At 46.9% G+C, this 23,559-nt stretch overlaps 1 long non-coding RNA gene across 1 annotated transcript; it reads right to left on the reverse strand.

The window, feature by feature from the left end:
• Positions 1–1,579: 1,579 nt before the first annotated feature.
• LOC102023102 lies at positions 1,580–5,363 on the reverse strand. The gene is made up of 3 exons (XR_259294.1): positions 4,641–5,363; positions 3,196–3,272; positions 1,580–1,904 (listed from the first exon to the last, which is right to left on the reverse strand). It is a non-coding gene; the product is annotated as an uncharacterized LOC102023102 (long non-coding RNA).
• Between the last annotated feature and the right edge of the window lie 18,196 nt (positions 5,364–23,559).

Here is a 23,559-nt window from a genome sequence, read left to right on the forward strand (position 1 = left end):
CAGGCATGAGCTAATGACCTTCCGCTAATCCGATAACGTAATAGCTACAGGTGAAGGGCCAGTTCCCTGCCTTGTGGAAGGAGCTGTGCGCGCTCATCGGGGGTTTTCACACAACTCTAATGTCAGAGTCGGGGACCTGGGGAAGCCCCAGTGTCCCTGTCTTCGCAGATTTGCATTGCCTCTGCCAGGAAGTGCCTGCCGGCAGAATAAACACCACAGCGGCTCCTCGACTGGATCTCTTCCAAGCCGGCTTTCCTCCTCAGTGTTTCATTGTCTCGTCCTCCAGCCGAGGGACTCTGGAAGCCTGGAATTTGCCTTTCCCTAGTCTTTCGGCAAAAATCTTCCCCACCCAAATCCCATAAAAGAAGTCCATTTATTCACAAAGACTTAAATAGAAGTATTCCAGGGAGGAACGTGTTTATAGAGAACACCTCTGACGATTACACTGACCCAAAGCACACACTCTGTATTATTATTTTAAAGTCGAATCAAAACTGCACCTGCTTCCCTCTCACCTCGGGCTATGTTCCTGGGGGAGTCAACATGCGTTCTAGTAGTGGGTCCCAGGAAGGGTGCAGAGTAACTGTCTTTAAATAGCTGCTGGTCTTCGTATCATTAATTTCCTGCCCTGAAACCTGAAATGCCTTGTAATTACCCAGCTGTAGGAACACACAAGATGGTACTAAATTTTGCTTAAGTACAGCCTATTGCCAAAACGGAAGCCAAATATATAATTAGGTTGGCATTAACATTGGAGAGCTGCCGTGTCAGAGTATCACAAAGGCTGGCTACACTGCACAACTCTTCCTGAGTGGGGCCTCCCCCATGCCCGTCAGCAGCGCCAGAGCGAGTCCCATAGCTGTCATCGCATAAGGTGGGGTCCCCCTTTGCGGTTCCCGCCAAAAGACCCAGCTTTCCTTGTCTGGGAGCAAGTATGCACACATGGAAATTAAGGCGAAAGGTCATCCATCCGATCACAGCACCACAGGCTGCGTCTGAAGCAGGAAAGTGCTCCCTCTTGTCCACTGCCATTCCCGGACACCCCACTGCTTTTCCTCAATGCTGTCCCCAGGGCGGGGGCTCCGGTTTTCCATTGTGGATTCGAAGGAATTCTTTACACAGGAGAGAAAAGGGGTTGCTCTGGCCTGTCACCCTCCTGTCACTGTGATGGCCTTGTGGGGCCCTGGACGCTTTTCCCTTCTGAGCCATCACGTCTTAAAAGCCTGCAATGTGACTACGTCAGGCCCCTTTGGGTACTCATGCAAGAAGGTAACAAACATTTCCTGCTTACAAGCGACTTAAAGCGTGTGACATATTCTTCAGAAGCAAAACGATGTTGTCAGTTGCTAGAGGCTGTTGCGTATTTAAGCTCTTTTGACCTATAAAAGGGAGGGCATCAACTGTGGTAGCCTGGGAGGAAAAAATCCTAATTACTATTAATGAGATTCATTATAATATAGAGTCTCCCTGCAATGAATTTTAAATGTCCCCTGCCCATTTTTCTATCAACGTGTCATACAAGGAAACATCTGCTGCAGTCTAGCCGTGGGGTTGCATTCTTATCAGCTGATATGGATAATCTATTTATTATTGTACTTGTCATGTTGGTGGATAGGGGATCAAGCTTGCTCCCAAATCAATTTTTCCACCCAAAGCTCAAAGCCAGGGTGTCTGTGTGGGATGTTTCTAAAATCATATATTAAGAGTAATTTACAGAAATTAAATCTTCATCACTGTGTTCTTCTTCCTGTTTTTCTCGTCTGGATTAGTGCAAATTACTTTTGTCATTTCTTGTTATTAGATGGGGGAAAATGGGAAAAATTGAGTTCTTCTGTGAACAACGTAATCTTAGCGCTTTTCAGAATTGATAAAATCTTCCCAGAAATACAGCTTCGATCAGCACCCTGCAAGAGAAGCAGAATATGAGTTGCCTATGTGATTTCAAATTTTCTAGTAGCCACATTTTTTAAAAAAATCAAAGAAAATATATGAAATTAATTCCAATACCATCCCTGATTTAAGCCAGTAAATTTGAAATGTTGTTAGGTCAGCATATATCCACATGGGTATTATTAATGATCTGCTGTACCTCCTCTGTTTGCGTTTTACCCTGGCGTTGCTGCCCTGGTCTCATTTCCAGAACCTGACAGGTAGTGGTAGCTGTGGCCCCCACCTGTCCAGTGCTGTCCTGGGAAGCCGGAAGGTGCTGATGAAATGCAAAGCAGCCACAGCAAAATCCCTGCAAATTTACTTCTTTGAGTAAAATGATGTTTACAGTTGTACTTCTATAAGGCATGTTAGATATCTTGCTGCTTTTAAATATCCCTGCATTAGTGAAGTTTGAATGATGTCATTACTGAAATATGCATTTTCTAAAAGGACATGAAAACTAAATGCTCCAGGGATACACTGCACCAATAAAAGTGATTCTCCATTTTGAAAAGTCTACATCTAACCAAAGGTTATGAAAAAGAGTCTACGTTCGCCATGCAGAAAGATAAACTATTTCCCTCTATTCCTATTGCATATGGAAATGGGGAGACTTAAAGCAGAACAATGGAGTTTATTTATAGTGCTTTTAATTAGGCAAATCTCTGAGACATAGTTATGCATTATTTCTGTGTAATAGGATGATATTATTAAAAATACTGTTTTATAAATCTACAATTCCTTTAAATTCATTGTAGGTTTTCAGCATCACCCAGGTGAGCTGACCGGGGGCCTCTTCCAAGCCTGGCAGTTTCACTATGGCCAGGGTTGCTGGTGACTGCCAGGCACTACACAGCCAAGGAAGCTTTTCTGTCAGTCCAGACACTGGGACTACCGTGCACATGCTATGTGTCGCCCTAGCACTGTGAGGTCAAAAGCAGGTTGTGCATAAAGAAATGCGGTCATCAACCTGGCGATGACGGACATGCAGATGTTTCTTCTCATGGCCAGCCGGAGCACGGCAGAGGCACGTGCTCATTGCCAGGGAGCTCTGGAGAGAGGAGCCGTCCTCCCCTGCCAGTCACTGAAGCAGCCTTTTTTGGGGAAATGTGATGAATTACAGGCAGGGCACGACACCCCTGAGAGGGAAAGGTCATCCTAATAAAGGTGAATATGGGAAAATATAGCTGGAAAATCCGATGAAGGTAAACAGGGCGACTGGCTTGTCATCCTAAGACCAATGACACACAACAGCAGGAGACTCACCGAGGTGGCAACTTCCGGGTAAAGTCCACACAGCGATCCACGCAGTCATAGCCAAGACCGGTTCCGAGACACAAAAGCTAAACACATGATCAAAGCACTTGGTGAATGTTTAAGTTTAAAATGATCACAGTAAAAGCCACGTTGCTATGAGTCCCCCTAAAGACCTTCCCCCTTGGTTTGAACGCACTCATCCCATTGTCTTTGCCACTTTCTGAAGCAGCTCTGGAGTCCTCTTTCCTCTTTACAAAGTGGATCAAAAATATGGTAAATTCTGCTGCAGTGTGACAGTGTGCTTTTACTGTGGTAATACATTTAATTCAAACATCCGCCGCTGTTTCCAATCGTGCTCCATATAGCAAGATGCTGCCTGTTCGGACATCACGGAAAATAAAGAGTTGTGAAAACTGGAGATCTCCTCATGCTATTTCTTTAAAAGGTGGCTTTTGCTTGTATTTATCTGTGAACCTCAGAAGTTCAAGGCAAATATTCTGTAACCCTTAAGCAGTGCTTTACCCCCAGCTTCTCCACTGCACTCCCCTTGAACTCAGAATGAGTGCAGTCCTACAGGTTTTTAGACATTGGGACAAATGTTGCTTCTTATTTTAAGCAGACAGATGCCGGCTTTGTAGCGGGCTGTGCAGTTTGATGCTTGTCTCATCTCTGGGACTTCTTTGGTGTGAGAACGCAGAGAGAGAGGCTGGCCACACCTGTGACTCTTTATTCTCATCTGTGAAATGGGGATGGTGATATGCAGATCTAACTGACAGGTTTTTTTTTTTTAACAGACTTTTTAAAAGCAGTTCCGGTGTTGTACAAATATTGACCAGGATGAGCAGAATTCTCACGCACCCTTTGTCCGCAGTGTCTTCTGCTATCACTTCCTGTCCTAGAGTGACATGCTCTAGGCAAAGTACAAAAACTACACTGACCGTTCTTCATCCCCAGGGGCCTCGGTTGTGGTGCTACTCCATCTGTGTGTTTTGACAAACATACCTTGTTTTTTGGTAAGACAAAAAGAAATAAAATATGCAAAGAGCTTAAAAGAATACATAGATAAAGTTAAAATTTTAAAATATTTATCTATGATGATATTATTGTTATTATTATTCTATTTTGAGACAAAGTTTCACCATGTAATTCAGGTTGGCCTTGAACTCACTACATAAATGTAGGCTGGCCTTGAACTCATGATGACCCTCCTGCCTCAGCTTCCTGAGTGCTGGGACTATGCCTGACTGATGATATTATTAATTATAACAATTGATTTTAAAACACCTCTTAAAGTACAGTCTTTTCCTTTATGTCATACTGGTATATCTGTAGCCTATGTGATATATGGTAAATATGTGACCTATCTGTATATGATAATAAATAAATACATATATCATACTGGCCATACAGTGCCATGCACCTCCAGAAATAACACCCAGAATCTCTGAGCTCACCTGAAGAAAGAAGACTCTTTTGCACAGACTGTTGTGGTGATTGAAGATGGGAATAGCACACTCAGGTAGACTTTGAGAGCAAATTTCCCGTCATTCCTTCTCATTTTGTGTGTCCGCAGCTCACATTTCCAGGCTGATAACGTGCATGCCCTTACACCTGCTGGAAAATGCCCCACTACCATGGCAATGCCAGGACTGGATGAGATCTCCAGAGATAAGATTTGTTTCCAGGGCAACAGATCAATAATTGTTAGAATTGGACTCCAGTAGAGGAGATCTTGCATGTGTCAGTTCATGAGTGTTGAGTTGTGGTAGCTCACAAGAGCACAAGCTGAAAAACACATTGACTCAGGTGATAAAAATAAACCTTAAAAACTGAATTACATTTCTCTTACCGACTGCCACTGCCCTCAGACACACACAGACATCTCATCTCCAGATTTCGGTGCTTGATTCTATAATTGGGTAGCGATGTTCAGGGTCCTGTAGTCCAAGGTTAGTACCTACTCTCCAGGTTCTACAGCTGAGCCTACCATGTCCTTTCTCACTGCTTTTCCACATCAAGTATTTCTCAGAATACATTAGATTTCAATGCCAGCTCTCATATGCTTTTATTCTGTGATACCAGGAAAGATCAGAATTTCTTGGAACTATTCATGAATGTGAGATCAGGTCTGATACAAGGCACATGGTTGTACTAAGAAATAGAGAGCATCTACCCTGCCCAGGTCCCTGCAGTGCGGACACAGAGGACGGAACTTGGCACCCTGTGGCATGTTCTAGAAGGCAGGCAACGCAGAGCTCTTAGTGGCGCATTCTGCTTCACCTTCCTTTCTGGCCATTTAGTAAATGTGAATACACAGCAAAATATTGACTTTTAGTCACACAGTATATTTTTTAAAAACCTGCCGTTACTATTCCTCTGTAAACACTGAACTGTCCTCTGAGTGAGGGAAGCACAGTCTTACTGTCAGAAATGAAAGAACTATCCAACTTGCCAGTACTTGGATGGGTACTTTTGCTTGTTAGTGTCTCCAGAAAAGCAACACTCTTATCCTTAGCATCGAGGCAGTTAAGACCAAGTTATATTTATAAGTCATTGTTTCTGCGGAGATCTTTCCATCTTACAGAGGGTGTGAGAATGAGAACTTTATTTACCAGTGCATATTTATTATGTACTTGTAACTACTAATATATATATATGTGTGTGTGTGTATACACATATATCCTGGCTTCAGATGTTTTCATTAAAAAACGTTTGATCCCTGCCCCTTACTGAGGATGACAGATCTATTAGGTCTGTCCAGGAAGGGAAGGCGAGACAAGATTATGGATGTCTTGGTGAATTCTGTCCCATGTCCTTCCAGAAGGGAACTCCGGGGAACAGCAGATTTAGAAAGGTCAGGAGAAGTAGGAAAGGCTGCTGAAGTGGACTTGGTCAATTGCCTGAGACTTTAAGAGGGGAGATCACTGTGTATCAGATAATAATTTGTAGAATTCCTATTACAGCACTGGTGACCCGAGTGGGAAGGAGAGCTGGGGAGGCCAGCAGTATGACTTATATCTCAAAAGGCTCTCTCTGAGAGCTCAGATGCTTGAAGGAGAAACACGAGCTCTGTGGGCTGCCCCAGGGATGTACTCAGCGTCAGGAGGGGAGTCAGGTGGGAGCAGCCCCACGTATTCCTAGGCCACGACCACACCAGTGGTGCTGGGCTTAGCGTTTCCTCCACTCTTGCCGGGTGCTGGGCCCTGTGCTTCCTGTGTTCAGAGCATCATCTCGGGCCCTAGAGAGTCGCACAGGGCAGTGCTGATTGCCCCAGGGCAAGTGGATGAACCCGGCTGTGAGAGGAGACGAGACGTGCGGCTGCGAGGCAGGCAGCGCTTGGAGAAGGACCATGAGAACTGCGTGTGCCCGCAGCTCTGGTGCCATGGGAACAGGACGCAGAAGGCAAGGCTGCAGCTCAAGCTGCTCCTCTGCTTGGTTTTTAACCCTATTTTCTCCATTAACAAGACCAGTGTTTGTCGCCATGCAGGAGGAGCCGGTGTGCACTGGGGTGGAAGTGAGGGTCACTGGGGAGCCATCTCAGAGCACAGCTCCTTGCCTGGGACTGAGGTGCTAGGTCTGAGTGAGTTTCACCGGGTGTGTGGGATGTAGGGTGTGATCACAAGACTGATGTGACCCAGTTATTTCCTGTCTAGATGTCTTCCTGAAAGAGTTAAAGACATCATTGTAGCATACGATAGTGATCTATGCATACCCATGGTTATAGCAGCTCAATTCATAACAGCTAAATAGCCTATATGTCCATCAACAGATGAATGGATAAAAACATGTGGTGTTTACATACAATGGAGTACTACTCTGCCACAAAGAAGGGTAAACTTAGTCATTTGTAGAAATGGAGGTACCTTGAGACCATAATGTTAAGTGAAAAAAAAAACAGACACAGAAGCTTAAATATCACATGGATTATCTTCTATGAGAAACTCAAAGTATAGAGAGGAAAATAAAAGATAGATCATAGGGCCAGGCATATAGCTCAGCGGCACAAGCCCCTGCCTGGCAAGTGCAAGGTCCCGAGTTTAATTCCTGGTACCAAAAAAAAAAAAAAAAAAAAAAAAGACAGATCATAGGACTAGGGAGAGAGAGCTTTTGCAATAGGGAGGGGAACAAGATATGGGAGGAGGGGAAAGAAGGTGAAAAGGAGTGAAGATGGGTTATGCATCTGCACCAACTCCCACAGTGAATGTGATCACTGGATGCTGCAAACACGCGTTAATAAAAATGCAATTTTTTTAAAAGGATGAAAAGAGAGCATCGCATGAAAGAGAAGGGGCAAAGCCGTAGGGTCTGTGAAACCTGGAGTGGGAGGTCTCAGCGGCACTTCCAGGAAGCCTGTGGATTTGCAGAGTTGTTAGGCTGTGGACTTACATTCCCCTCTGCACAGGAGCAAGGGCTCAGCATGCAGCAGTCGCTGCTGGTCTGCTCACCGACACCTGGCCTACAGGGTGGCTTGGAGTGGGACCTGGCTGTGGGGTGACAGGCTCCACCAGCCCTGCAACAGCCAGTTTCAACATCTTTATAAGGACACAACAGACAGACATGAGCTGACTGAGTAAAACCAGATGAAATGTGAAGTAGTGAATAACTATTTTTCAAAAAGTGGTGATTAATGCACTGATATCAACCTGCAAGGAAGTGATTACCAGCAAGCCGAAAGGTCCTGATGTGATTACGTCCAATGCACTTAGCCTGCACTCACTTGGAGGCATGGTAAATGTGACTCTCAAATTAGCCAGGGATCCCCAGGCAGGGGCAGTATCTCTACTACAGTGAATCATTATCAAGGTCACATCATCCAGACACACGGAGAGGAAGCTATAAAGACAATGTAGAGATGCTGTCCTTAGAAATCTTCTGAAATGAGGGAGATAGCCCACCAGTGTTGCTGTTGAATTAGATTTGGTGATTTGAAATTGGATTTCCTTCCTCTCATTTAGGAAGTAACTCCATGATAGTGAAGCCTGTCAGCTTGATTGGGGTGGGAGCCCCTAGAGGGTCAGTGAAGCACACACTGGGTGCACCTGGGGAATCACGGAGGTGTGGCACTGTGGGTTCTTTCTGGTCCCCAACCTCTCCTGCGCTGTTTCCCTACTCTGCTTTTACATCAGCATGAACTAAGCAGGGTTGCTCCACCGCACCCTTCAGCCATGATGTTCTTGCTTTGGAGCCCGCCCACCATGGACTGAATCCCCTGAAGCCATGAACTTTTCCTCCTTTAAACTGCGGGTGTCATGTACTGTGTCCTAAGAAAGGGCAATCTGATGAATACAGGCTCCAACCTGAGAAGCAAAACAAAAACAAGCGGACATCACTTTGAGTGAAACCAGAAAGAAGAGTGGAAAAAGAAAAAGCCAGTAAGAGGGTGCTGTCTCAGAAAAGACACGGGTCAGCGTAGAAGCCACACAGGGTGGACACCTGTGGTTCCTGGCTCTGGAAAAGGACAACAAAACTCACTGGTTCAAATGACAGCCTTGAGGGCCAGAACTCACCCGGTGCTCACAAGATGGGGTTGGGATGTTTGGGTGCATTCCGGGGGTGTCCAGGATGTGTCTGCCTCTGAGACATAAGGAGAGGAGCAGCACAGACATGTGACCATCTTCAGTGACCAGGTCGGGCAGCACAGTGGGTATGGGAGAGTTCCGCATGGAGTCTGGCCAAGTGCTTATCTTTCTCAGCTGGGAAGAAGTGCTTGGAAGAACCACTTCTCCACTTGCACGATTCTATGTCATGCTGAGAACTCTACCCCTCCTTGTACAGCACAGAATGACTTGGACAGCATTCATTCATTCATTCCTTCCACGTGAGGGGCAGTTCCCTAGGTCAGAGTTCCCTTTAGTCTCAGGAGGCCAGACCTGGGTGTCCAAGAGCATTGCTCCTACTGGAGGCACCGGAGAAGAGTTTGTTCCTTCTGCAGCTTCCTAGTTTTCCTGAGCTTCCAGCTCACGGCGTCTCCCTCCTTCTCCAGTCCTGGAACCCTTCTAACCTGTTTCCAAGGTCATGCCGCCTTTCTGACCCTCATAGCCCTACCTCTTTTTTATAAGGCTCTGGAACCATGCTGTGACCATCAACCACAGCTTGCCAACCTGATTGGATGTATAGAAGCCTGGCAGATTAGTAGAGCACACTTCTGGCGAGTCTGAGTGTGTGACCTTGCACTGTGATATTTCTGCTGCGACCACCAGGGCACTGAACCCCCTGAAATGGTGAGCCAAATTAACCCTCTCCTCCTTTAAATTGCTCCTGTTGGTTTTGTGTCCCCGAAGAGGAAAACTGACCAATACGCACAAGGATGATTCACAATCATCATCAACACCAAGGCCCACAGCATACACCTGCCCAGTACCCTCTGCCACTGTGAGCTTGCTTTCTCATGCTTTCAGGGAACAGAATGAGGGGCATGCACTGGGTGGGCATTATTCTACCCACCACAACAAGTGATTTAAACACTCCCCTAAAGGTACATAAGAAAGAACTAAGTTTCCCCCAGACTTTCCACAGTCTCAGGTAATAGTGGGAGATTCTTATATTAGTTATTTGTTGCTGCCTAAGAGATTCCGCCAAATTTTGGGGCCGTAACACCAATGGACGTGCACAGCGCTATCCACCTCATTTCTGCAGAAGAATTCAGGACCAGCTTGACAGGCAGTTCTGGCTCCGGTGCTTATCAGGTGACCGGCAGTGCCCCCAGATGCCCATGCTGCCTGGGCTGGAGATGGAGTGCCGGGTGGCCCCGTTTTGTGGCTGTGGAAAGGGTTGGTGTTGGCGCAGCTGTTCATGAGCACGGGGCAGACTTGTTACCTGGCAACAGGCTTCCTGCAGAATGAGAACTGTACAGAGCAAGGCCCAGGCCTGGAGACTCAGCAGCCCCGTGGGTTCTGCCACACTCTGCCAGCAGTGAGGTCAAAGGACTGCGTACTGCAGGAAGAATCCAGAGGAGGCGAATCTGCACAAACAGAAGGCAGGTTCATGGCGGCTTAGCTCGAGGAGAGAGTGGGAGGGCTGGGGGGGGGTGACAGCTAAAAGATAGGGTTCTTGGGAGACCATGGACATTTTCTAACCCTGGCTGTGGTGATGGTTGGATGGTTCATATATAATGACAACACCACAAGCATGCACCTTCCCTTGTGTTGTGTGCGTGGTGAGTTACATCTAAAATGTCTCCCAGAATCTCTCATGTTCAGGGCTGGGCTTCTGGAAGATGATCTGCTCCTGGGGCGCTGTGCCCATCAGTGGATTCTTCCGTGGATGAGTTCACAGCTCAGTGTGCTGCTAGGAGGTGGAGCTAGGTTGGAGGAGGGTGTGACCTGGAAGGCTGTGTTCTTGTCCCAGGCTCCTTGCTCCTCTCCCTGCTTCCTGGCTGCCATAGATTGAGCGGCTGTCCCTGCTCACCCTCCCACATTGCTGTCTCTGCCTCGCAGCTGGCTGACCATGGACTGAAGCCCTTGGAACGTAAGCCAGATCAAACCTCTCTCCCTTCAAGTTGTGGTGCTGGATATTTTGTCCTGATGATTTGAAAGTGACTAATATAGTTTGCGTGTATGAACTCTCTCTCAATAGAACTATTGCCCCAAAACTGCATATTTATATATCTGTGTCACAAAGTATATAGTTAAAAGTTAGCTATAGATAGAGCAGGTAAATTCAAATTAACAGAAAAAAACATGCATACAAAGCAGCACATATAGAGAATTATTATACAATAAAGTGTATAATAGTAAAAAGTCATTGCTCAAGACACTATAGCATAAGTAAAGTGCTCTATGTAAATTGCTAAACACATATGACCTAACCTTAATTATTGAAAGAGAGGGCATTAACCAACTTGATTGGGAGAATTATTTCATAATACACATGTATACAAAAATATCATATTATAATTATATATATATATATATATATATATATATATGCAATACTCACTTGTCAGTGATTTATCAATAAGTCTAGGGGAAAACTCAAAAAAAAGAAAATATACAAAATAGAATATAGGTATGTAAAATAGGTAAACTAAAAGGTAATGTGATTTAGGAATATTTAAATTAAGGAGGGAGAGAGAATGGAAAAAGACCATGAAACCATTCATAATGTGAAAAGAAAAATCTTAATATCACAGAAGTTGAAATCTAGATTTAAAAAAACAAAAAAAGATAAAGACAACCATTTTAATATGTTAGCTGTTACATGTTAGTTGTCCATGGTGACAATTAAAGATAAGAAATTTTATGCACAAAATAATATCAATGTGAGGCAAAAATTATTGTAAACAGAAACAATCAGAATTGTAATTAGAAAACAATTTTAGAGCATTTCAATCCATGACAGATCTGGGAGATCAAATAAGTAGGTATACAGAATACTTTCAGATTAAAAGCTAAATTCATTTTATTGTTAGATCTAATTAACAAGTAGCAAACACAGTAAATCCATAATGAGATTCTGCTTTTGTCAGAGTTCAACACATTTTATAATGCATTGAGTTGTCAAGGGTCATTGGCCAGCTGTTCTTGTACTTTCCTGGGGGTGGGAAGGCACCTGTGAGTCAGTTGTAAGGAGGGCGTTTTGGGCATTCATCAAAATTTAAAGTGTGTATAGTCTTGTTAAAAACACTGTATGTATTTTTCACATCCCTTGACAATATGTAAATACATTAGTAGAACAAATTTCTAGAAGTGGAATTATTGACCAAAGAGTAACATAAATATAAAATACCTTTTTATTCATTCACACTGAAATAAGTAAGTGAACAAATAAGCAGAGAACAGAGACATTTCTGGGGCAGAAAAATCCCTAACACTTGAGCAGGTGCTCGGCCTTCCAGCCAGCCTCAGGTGTGGACTGGACATGGCACCTCCTTCCCCTGGTCCCAGGAGTAGGGGAAAGAGGAACCTTGCCCGGAGAAGCCCAGCACCAGCAGTCAGCGTCCAGGGCCACCTGCCCAGTCAGGCAGGGCCAGTGTCCTGGAGCCTCACTGATGGTCCATCCCCGGGGTACCAGGGGATGGAAATCACACGTTGTGATGCTCTTCCTGAGCCCCCAGAATCCCAGTCTCATCCTGAGAACAGCTCAGAGCAGCTTCCCAGAGAAGGCTCTCTGCCATCCCTGGGCAGTGGCCCTGAGCTTCTGAGCACTGCAACAGGGCTGTCTGAGAACCAGCTGGTTAGGGGGTCCTAGGGAGTTAGACTGCTGGGATGGGGGACCTGGGAGGGCTCCTGGGGCAGAAGACCCCAGCACAGCAAGGCTGAGGTAATGACAGAGGTGGAGCTGGGTGACTCTGACAGGTGCGCTGCACACCAGGGGAAAGCCCATGGGTAGACAGCGGCCTCGGCCCACGAGCTGTTGTCCTGTATTTCTAACACGGTTCTATGCTTGATCTTAGCCATAAGGCCGAGACTCGATCTAACACTTCTAAAATACACTTCACTGAAATGAAGAGGACAAGAAGGATGAACATCCTAACATACGAAAAGTCCTTGGACACAGTGAAAAAAGTGTTTTGAAAAGCAGTTCCTACTTTAAGAGATTACCTGTGCCGGAAGGAGGGTCCAGAGTCCTGATGTGAACTAGCATCACAAGAGGACAAAGGATACCGAAATCAAAGTAGCAGAATTAATGACTAAGAGAAAAGGGGAAATTAATGAAATATAAAATGAGATAGCAATAAGGGAAGGTGCTGAAACAAAAGCTGACTCATTGAAAATATAAGTACTCACAAAACTATAGTAAGGGGAGAGAGAGGGAGAGAGGGAGAGAGACAGATTATGCCTTTCACCTTCTTCTATCATATTTTGACTCTCCATTTTAAGAAATTTTTAGATATTAGGAATATCAGCTCTTTGAAGCATTTGTTGGGACTATTTTTCTCCCAGTTTTGGTTGCCTTTGGCTTTTCCAATATGATGAGATAAAACAAAACATTTGAGGTGTTTTATGATTTTTTTTTAAATATAGCCACATTTATCAAGCTTTTCTTAGAGCTTCTGATTTTTTAATCATAACTTGAAGCCTTTCTTTAGAGTAAATTTAAACAGGATTTGCCCATTTATTCTAAGACAGCACTTTTATGATTTCTTTCAATACATTTATTTCCCTAATAAACTTAGAGGATATTCTTAGATATAATAGGAGACATAAATATGCTTTCAGAAGTTTTTCAAATAGCTATGAATGTGTCCAAGATAATCTATTAAAAAGCTCATCATTAGTGATTTAAAATGCCACTATTTGTAATATATTAAATTTCCATGTGTATTTTGGTCTTATTTTGAACTTTATACAGTTTTTTTCCCCACTCTCTGTCTTTTTATGTGTCAAATACCATACTGTTTTAGTCCTGGAAAGTGTGTTGTGTGTTTTACAATCTGACAGGGCAAGACCTCCCGTATTAGTTTTTACTTTTTTGGCATTTTCCCATATATATTTGCACATTAATTTTTCCATGTAAATTTCATCAACAAATTGTCCAACACCATGAAATGGCCCTTTGTATTTTTACTGGGATTGTAATGATTTTGTACATCAACCTACTGAGAACATATATCTTTATAACATTGAATCTCCCTATCTAAAAAACAGGACTGACTTTCCACATATTTGAACAAGTGCAATTTTCATATGTATTTTCAAATCTTTCTCATGTAAATTATGCACATTTCTTGTTCTTTTTTAGTAATATATTTAACTACTACTGTAAGTGGAATTTTCTCTAGCTGCTGACTGTTCTAGTATATGAAGCTTATTGATGTTTGCATGTTAATTTTGTACCTTACTACTTCAACAAATTCCCTTCTTTTACACATTAGGAATTGAACCCAGGGCCTTTACACTGAGATACATCCCTAGCCCTTTTGATACCAGGTCTTTCTAAGTTGATATGTTAGTTGCCTAGGCTGGGTTTCTACTTGTAATCCTCCTGTCTCAGCCTTCCTGAATGCTAGGACTTAAGGCATACATCACCATAACTGATTGAATTCTTTTATTGAATTAATTTTATCACACATGCTCAGGGAGTTTACATGTGAGCTATCACCTCACCCATAAGTAGAGAAATGGTTGCTCCCTTTTGCCTATTTTATGCCTGTGGTCAATTTTTCATGCATGGTTTCATTGTGTGGCGTGGTGCAGGCAGGGGGTGATGGGCATTGTTGTCCTTCTCCTGACCCCAGTGAAAATGACTTCAATATTTCCAGTATCTTCCCAGTTAATAATTTGGTAGCTTTCGAACTGTAACTGTCTCCAGGTCTACCTATGTATCTACCTGCTTATCTATGGGTGTGGTATGTATATCCTTTAAATTATTATTTTCTTGAGTACTTTAAACCATTTTAAATCATGAGTGGATATTGTCTTTTGTTAAAAGCTCTTTCTGTTGCTGTAGAGATTGTGGACACAAAAAGAGTTAAAATTAATATTTGGATCAAAACCCTCAAATCTTCCAGTTGAGAAAGGATTGCTAAAAAGCAGTGAGAAATGCACCAAGCATTATTTCTTCACTTAAGAAGCTATTTTAGGTGGAGGGTGTAGCTTAGTGTTAGAGCGCTTGCCTAGTAATGCGTGAGGCCCAGAGTTCCAGCTCTAGAACCAGAAAAGCGAAAGGAAAGCAATGGTTTTCTGAAAGTCTTCCAGAAAGGAGGTTCACTGGGAAGCAAGAATGTGGAGCTCCTCACTCCCCCACTGTACTTTGCAGGACAAGAAGCACAGGGAGACAAAGGTCAGCACACACGTGGCTGGCACTAGGTCAGCTGGAAGCCAGGCCCCCTTAACCCTCACGCTCAGCCCAGCTGTGGCTCACGGCTGCTTGCAGCCTTTGACTGTGAGGTCCACTCCGCAGCAAGCCCAGCCCGTGAGTTAAGCACAAACACGCCACGGACATCTTCACAATTGACCTGTGGGAGTCTGTGGCCCACGTTAGGGAGCTACGGTGCCCAAGCAAGTCCTCAGATAAAAAGGGCTTTATGGTAGAAAAGGGTGCTGACATTTGGGCATAATATTGTGCCAGTGTTTCTTTTTCTTGTGAATGACCAAGGTTTATGGGAATAGAATACACAACAGATAAACTTTCAGTTTATTTCCTTTGTCCTTCTTTCCAATGGCACAACAATCAAAAAAATGCCATGGTCAAGAGTGTGGCCTTTTGAGTACTGAGTTCTGAGGGTAGAATCACTGCGAATGAACTGGGAAAGAGGAGAGAGGAGAGGAGGAGGAGCCCGTGTCCGGGAAGGGGCTCTCGCCAGTGCCTCAGGCTGGGCATCCAGCCCCACGTGGGCCCACCATCAGGGCTACCTTCGCATGGGCTTAGGTTTAACAGGTGCCTTAAGCCTGCACGCAGCACAAGGTGCCTTTTCCCTTGAGGACTGATTACACTGGCCTTCACACTCCCAACAGACGCACAGATTGTCCCTCTCAGAACTAAAAACCCAGTTTTCCTCATTATCTAGTAATTGCTGCAGCTTTACTGTCTGCTGTACAGACATCACTAAAAGATGTCAGGTATGCAGGGACAGTCTAGGAAGAAGCCACCCCAAAAGTGACAGTTAACTCTGCCTGTGTCATTAATCTCAAATTTTTATGCACATCCAAGCACACAATATTGAAACTAGACCTACAAGAATTTAACAGTGAGCACACCCAAGGCCGTATTTCACAGGGCATAAAGGGAACATATTCATGTAGCTATGGCGCAGAGAGTGCTATTTTATATTGTGGGCTTTGCTGGTTTTCAGTGCGCCAATGTTGAGTGTTTGCTTGGTGTTCTGTTCCCTCATCCTCAGAGCCTTCCTGCTGAGCACCTGTCTCCATGGGGACGGGGATGTGTGCTTATGGTCACAGAGCACTTGGCGCTGGACTTACAAGTTCCCAGGTTCTGCCTGAGGCCAGTATCTTGGGCTCCAGGGCTGTCTGCAGAACTGGCCTGATCCATCTTCTGAATCCCTCCAGGCTAAGTTTGTCTCTGCTATCTGTTGGTCAATTGATTCTGAACCTTTAGGCAAAAATGCATTTTCTTAGGAAAGATAAGCCATGCTGTCGCAGGAATGAAGCTTATTCACTTAGGGCATGCAGGGACCTTTCCTCCCTTCCCTTGGTTGTGCATATTTGGTTCTCATGGACGGAAGTGAGAGGGAATTGCATGGCCATAGTGACATAAGAACAGATCCATCGGGTGCTACCGCAGAGCACATTTTATTCATTTGGAGGTACTTTAAAAAACAACAACAACAACAAAAAATCCCCCACACAAATCATAACAGAATTAAAATCCCTTTGCAGAAGACAGAAGAAAAATCTGTGCTGACCCAGGGCAGGAACTGGTTGGCAGGCTGCCAAACCATCTTCCACCAGTATCCCTGGATGCTGCTCTGAGCCAGAGCAGAGGAGTTTATTCCTCAGTCTTGCTGGCTCCTTGTTTCTCTGCACTTGCCCCTGTCTGGCCTTGCTAGCTAAAGACCATCCTGGGGCAGGTTCTCCTGGGAGTGGAGGGGGCCCCAGTCTGGCCCTGAGCATCCCTCTGAGACAGAGAGGAGATGGCCATGAGCGACATCAGCCCAGCCGTTTCTCCATGAAACTCAGTGGAGGAAAGAATTATTTTGGCTCATGAGTCCAGTGGGTTCAGTCCACCGTCAGTGGACACTAAGGCAGAAACAGCATGGTGGGAAGGCCTGGGGAGCAGAGCTGGGAAGAAGCACAGAGAATGGAGAAGCTGGGGACAAGAATACACTCGGGCGCAGGTCCAGTGGCCGCTACCAACGGGCCCCGCTTCCTCACAGCACAGTCAGCCATGAACCATCAACGGGTGAATCCATGGATGAGCACAACGCCTCCTGATCCAGTCAACTTCCACACACAGGAGACTTTGGGGGACATTCTAGATCTAACCTGCAGTAGCCTCTATGTCACGTGATTCCTTGTGGCCTTTAGTGGACCACAGAGGCTTTTCACAAGAGACTTAAGATTTTAGACACCCTCGCCTTGCATTCCCTAAGATGTGTTTGTTCTCACCAAAGACCACACCTCCATCCATCCTGTGGACAGCTGTCGACTTCCCCTTTCTGGCTCCTGGTGACGGTGGTGGCTGAAAGTTTCGAGTGGTAACTATCTTGGTTTTCAGTACTGCAGACTGAACCCAGGGCCTTTGCACTGAACCACATCTCCAACCTTATTTTTCATTTTGAAAGAGGTTCTTGCTAAGTTGCCCAGGTTGCACTCACATTTGTCATTCTCCTGCCTCAGCCTCCCAGAATGGTGATTTTACACAGCACTATACAGATGGCACAGAGCCTGTCCTTTACCTGTCCTTTACCTGTCTCTCTGCCGGGCCATCCTGCCTCTGACACGGCACATTACCTTGTCCTCCAGTGTACTTTCTTGTCGGGAACTCGTATTTTAATGAAAACAAGTGAGTAATTTCCATCACAGTGAGAAGGAACGCTCTGTAAGCACGCGGCCTGCACTGCTCAGAATGCGCCGTGACAACCTGAGCAGATGGCACGGCAGCTGGCAGCCAGTGCGGACCTGGCCCTGCGTCACTGGGTCCCCCGGATCGCGTACATTGCGCACACCCTCCAGGGAGGGCGGGGAAAAGGGGTGGCAGAGTTTCAGGTGTCCCTCTGGTCTGCTCAGGTTGACGCAGCCCTCTGTGACCTTTGCGTCATCTGTATCAAAGCCTGGCTGCCACAGAACCGTGGTGAGGCGGAGACAGGGAACACGACAGAGCTGCCAGCAGCATGGGAAGCAGCGAAACCTCACTCTCCTCTCCCCTCCAGCACCGTCCCATTAGAGATGCAAATGTATGCAAATGTTCCCTCTGATGCCACCCTAGGGTGCTGCTGGGATTTTGCTGCCCTAGGCAAGATGGGGAAAGAAGCCACAAGCCACCCTCACAGCTTACAGACCCTCCTCATGGAGTCACTAAAACATTTCGCTGCCCTAGGCAACCACCTGCTCTTCCTGCCTGTGAAGCCATCCCCGGCTCTGCATTCATCTCTGCTGTAATCATCCCTGCCAGGAATGCGTGTCACAAGCAGACAACCTGAGGCGGGCGAGGAGTGCCCTCTCATACAAACAGAATGTGTAGCCTACCCTGGGGAGGACCTGCTTTACCTCCTCCTGTCCAGCCAGGGTCCTCAGCACTGTGCATGCCTGTGGGACTCCAGGTCCAGGGGAAGGGTTAGGCAGACGGGAGGAAGGAGGCCAGCAGGGATTTCAGCAGAAACAAATAGTAGCTCTTTTTTTTCACCCCCTTTCTGACTTCTTCAGTCTTCTGATGAGTGTGTGTATCAGGATGTGTTTGAACATTACTTGGTTTATCACTCCCTTTTAAAAGGGAGGAAAATAAAGGTATCAAAATGGTTTTGGTATGGAATGCTCCCCTGGTGTTGTGGTTTATATCTGGATGTCCCCCAAAGTCATGCACACTCATAGGCGGAGCTTTGGGGAGGTGACTTGGGGAGGGGGGTGATACTCATTACTGGATTGGTCCACTGATGTTGGGAAGTGGAGCCTGATTGGAGGAGATGGGTCATGGGTGTGGCCTGGAAGGGCTCATCTCCCTCCTGGCTCCTCCCTTCTCTCTGTGCTTCCTGTCCTCCATGCTGTAAACAGCTCTCCTACACCACGCCACTGTGCCATGCTGCCCTGCCTTGGAGCCGACCCACCAGGGACTGAAATCTCTACAGACTGTGAGCCAAAGTAATCCTCCTGCTTTTAAGTTGTGGTATCCAGTATTGTGTTTCAGTGACAAGAAAAGGGACTAGGACATTTGGTGCTGACAGAGATGCTGTGACCTGGGATGCAGGTGCTGTGTGTAAAGTCCACTCCCAACACTTACGGGCCCAACTGAGCACTGCACATGGCCCCTGAGACCATCTGTGTGACATTGTCAAGTCACAATCCAGCCACCCTGACCCCTGACCAGCATCCACAGGTGACAGTCTGAGCAATCAGACTTGAGTTGGATGTGAGGAAGTTGTCCCGGCCCATGGAGCAAGCAAGAGGTAGAGCAGGACCCCCACACGGCTGCACCATGTGCTACAGCCCCCTCCGCTCTGCCTACTCCACCTGCACCGAGGCAGGAAGGAGACTTAGCAACTAAGTGAAACAAAGATAGGCCAGGTGTGGTGACCCCCCACCTGAGTTCTAGCACTCTGGGAGGCCGAGGCAGAAGGATTGAAAGTTCGTACCCCATGTGAGAAATTTAGCAATTTAACAAGACCCTGTTTCATAATTTAAAAAAAAATTTTTTTAAAGGGCTGTGGATGTAGCTCAGTGCAACTCTATAGTTGGATTTGATGACACACTGAGTGTCAAGGGTCAGGGGCCAGGAATGGAGGGGTGGGTGTAAATGAAGCTTAAAGAATGAGAATCCAGTGGGAGACCAGCACTTAGGGCAGTGATGTCCCCTGTACTGGAAGAAGGAGATGCCCACCTTGTGCAACCACCAAGCTCTTCCCAAGGGGCTGTCCCACCAGCAAGGGCTGGTCCTTCTCCACCCCGTTTCCTGGTCCTGCACTCCTCTGGCCTTGGCTTTCAAGAGGATTGGAACTCGGAGGATGGACACCTGTCTGCTAACGTCTCCCCGCTACGGCAACGTGGGCCCTAGGACTTTGTGATGAGCTGCTCCGTCCAGGAAGTCTCTGCATCTGTCTGTGAACACAACACCTGGTGCTCCCTGCCTTGGAGAAGCTCAAGGCCGTGTGTTCTAATCTGCAGCTTAGAGTCGTGTTCCCAGCCCTGAATGTCTGGGTTGAAGTGACAACATTTCCCGGTCCACAGCCTCTTTCTCCACCTCCGTTTGTCTAGAGTTGCTATGGTAACCTCCAGCTTGTGTTATGATCCACTCATGATTACTGAGCACACCGACAATGGACACAGTATCGGGTTGCAAGGGCAGCTGCCACTGGATCTCATCCCGAGCGCTGAGCACCCGGTTTCCCAGCACAGAGGCGACTTCTGACATTCGGGAAGGGGTGGGGCAAGGACTCCACATCCCTGTGACTTGGGTGTGCAAATATTGATCAGAAACAACAAACAGTGTGCTCACATTGGGCTTTTGTCTTCCTGAAGGGTTGGATCAATCCCATGTTCCTCACAACTATTATCCTACATGGTAAATTTCCTGAAAGAAAAAGTGCGGTCCATGGACGTATTCTTTTGTGTAGATGGAAGAATAGACATCTCGGGTGGAAACACCCCTTCCTCTCCCACCCGTGCCTGTGTGTGGCAGTTGGCAATGCACAGCACGAGACAGCATCGCTGGCACCGGGGCCCAGCTACTTCCAGGGAGGGGACCAGAGCTCAGCCGAGCCCCACTGCTGAGCAGAGGTCAAGGCCGCTGCACAGAACGTTAATTATTTCAGTCAAAAGAATCCTTAGGAAGCACTTCTTTGAAAATCAAATTGACGCAGAAAAATTAATAGCAAGAACGAAGAACCTGCCCCTTGTGATTGAAGCATCCAGTCCAGAAATAGACCTATGACGCTGTTTGAAAAGACCAGCCATTCTCTCCCGGAAATGTGATATCCATGCAGTGGTTTGGTCTGAAAGATGCAAACAGGAAATCGGGCTGATTCCGTCTGATGTGCTAACGATGACCCATGTGTCGCTTCCGTCATCCTCATGTCAGAGATGTTGCGTCTCCCAGGATGAGCAATTTTATGTCTATTAAGCCCATCTGGGATCACAGGATGCAAAGCCGTTGCTAACACGGGGCTGGGCGGAAGGAGCAGAAGCCTCCGGTGACTCATCCACATTGTGAATGTGGAGACTGGGCTTTGACTCGCTTTGTGTGATGGCCCAGCACCCTCTGCTCCTTCCTGGATGCCCACAGATCGCGCTGTGTGTGCCCGGGCTCACCAGCATGGCTTCAGGCTCCTTGGCCTCGAAGGGCCTCTCCGTGCCCACCAGCAAAGTGACAGCTGCAGCATCAGGGACCGCCAGCCCCCGCTGTGCTTTAGAGTCCGCTGGGACATGATTTCAAAGCACAAGGCTGAGGTTCCACCGCAAGCCTGGGGTGCACACCTCTGCTTTGTTAGACGTGCATGCAGGATATAGAACACCTGCCCTTGATGCCCTCTCGAAGTCTCTGCACATCAGAAAAGCATGCACCCTGGTCCGCACTGCAGTTCCTGGAGAGCGCCTGAGACTGACCTTACCTGCTGTCCCGCCTAATGGCTTACAATTCCAGGCTCACTAGGGCAGGAGATACAGTTCTCAAGTTTGCTTTTCCTGCTGTGGAGGGAGCAGACTTTGAGAGTCACCTGCTAGGCTATGTTGACCCAAAAAATACATGTGTAAAGCACAGCAGAAACCAACTTGAGGATTTCACGGCACATGTGTCTGCCTGGCATTTCACAACCCAGTGAATTTCCATCACAGAACACACAGATCCTATGGTCCCATTTCTACAATAGTTGAATGGTGACACAGCCCCAAGTTGGTCCTAGGGGTGCTGAGGGTCCCCTGGAGGTGGCTCTGGGGAGCCTCAGAAGCCTCACTGTTCTGCTATCAACTGCTCTGATTAGCTCCTCTGAATTTGAAGAGCAGTGTCACAGATGATAAGTACAGAAGAGACTTAGGAGGCAGGTGACCTTAGATGTCAAAGGTCTGAGTGAGTACCCAGCTCTCTGAAGACTGTGGTGGGAAGGAAGAAGGCAGGGTCTTGATTTCCAGGAAGAGAGCGGCATGTTCTGTGGATCTGGGCTACGTGGACTAACACAAAGAGCTGGCTCTGAGCACCTGTGTCAGGCCCCAAGTGGATGACGTGGCGTGGGTGCTTGAAGCTTCACAACACACCCAGGAGGGGAGTAAGTATTGGCCCCATCTTACCAATGGGACGGTGAGAGGGGGAAGGACCAGTGTGCCCCCCAAGGGGAGCAGGAGAGGGTTGGGACCCAGCCCATCTGAACGGACTCAGGCGGCTACTTCTCCGTGGGCTGGGGGTGGGGACCCCCCTGGGAAGGCCTGGCCCTGAGTGCCCTGGTGTGAAGACTGCGTATGGAACGTGTGTCTGTCATCTTGACCTGGCCGGGGAAGGCCTGGCAGATTATCGAAGCCCTCCTCTGGGGGACTGACGTGTAGACCAGCAGAGTGAGAAGGGAAGGCCCACCCCCACCCCACTGTGGTGACACTGCCCATTAGGCTTCCAGGGAAAAGGGAAAGAAGAAGAAAGGAAGTTGGCAAGGCAGCAGGCGCTTCTATCCACTTGAGCACCTGCATCGTTGCTGCTGTATCTTCTCGGTTGCACTGGTCTCCCGGTTCCCTCAGTCTTCCAGTGCAGACTCAGAAGAGGGACTCTCCAGGTGTGTCCACCTGCGACCCTGAACTGGTGCTGCATCCTTGGTCCCTCCTGCTCTGTGGCTTCCGCCTCTTGGGCTGAGCACTACTGAGTCCTCCTGCCCCAGGTCCTGTGAGCTGTCTAATAAATCCCCTTGCATAATCAGACGTATATTTTCAGTTGATTCTGTCCCTCTAGAGAGTCCCAGCCAATACCGCGCCTCCTCATCTTCCCTTTTCCATTCCAGAAAATCTAAGTTTGGGTGGTGGTATGGGAGATGTGGACGGGTTGGGAGATGCGTGATTATCCATGTGCTTTTACATTCAACATGGTTACTACAGACCACAGGTCACAGGAATCTGCTACACTGACCAGCTACTGCTGGAGACAGGCAGACGGTTCCTCCGAAACACAGACGCCAGCCCTGCACCTACCCTGCCTCACTCTTCCCCACTTCCCCAAGCAGAAAGCACACATGTTGAGCTAATATCCGAGGCACCTTCCTATGTTTTCTTTTGTCATGAGTGTTGTGTTTTACCGTGTCCCCCATCAGCCCATGGAGAAATAGACAAGTCTCAATGAACTCTCAAATACGATCTTTATAAGAAGTTACATAAGCACAAAATACTGTCCTAAGCATGGGGACAGAATGTTCTTTCTAAAAGCCAGAGTGATTTTAGTCTCTCTCTCGAAGCTGTTCTCAAAAATAACGCCCACATGACTGGTTCGTGACCACCAGCAGCATATGATTTTCCCCGAAGCCCTTCTGTGTCATTTAGTTCGGGTATCAGTAATGGCACTGTCACACTGTCCTCAGGTGGAGATGATGGCCCCTCGGCCACACCCCACTGACAGCAAGACAGGGCAGCCCGGCCGAAGCGTAATTACCCTGACACACTCCTGATCCAAGCCCAATTTGCAGAGGACCTGTCTCTTTTCATTTTCTCAGAGACAATTGCATAAGACAGAGCTTCTAGCCTGGAGGGAAATTCTCTAGGGGCGGTAAGGGCCGCCTGCCTCTTCCCCAGCTCCTGGCCCAGCCTTCGAGGAGGTTTCTCTTATAGGGTGGTGAACTTCCTGTCAGGATTCTGT

Source organism: Chinchilla lanigera, unplaced genomic scaffold (assembly GCF_000276665.1).
Source record: "Chinchilla lanigera isolate Chin_1 unplaced genomic scaffold, ChiLan1.0 scaffold00003, whole genome shotgun sequence".
Classification (NCBI taxonomy): Eukaryota; Metazoa; Chordata; class Mammalia; order Rodentia; family Chinchillidae; genus Chinchilla; species Chinchilla lanigera.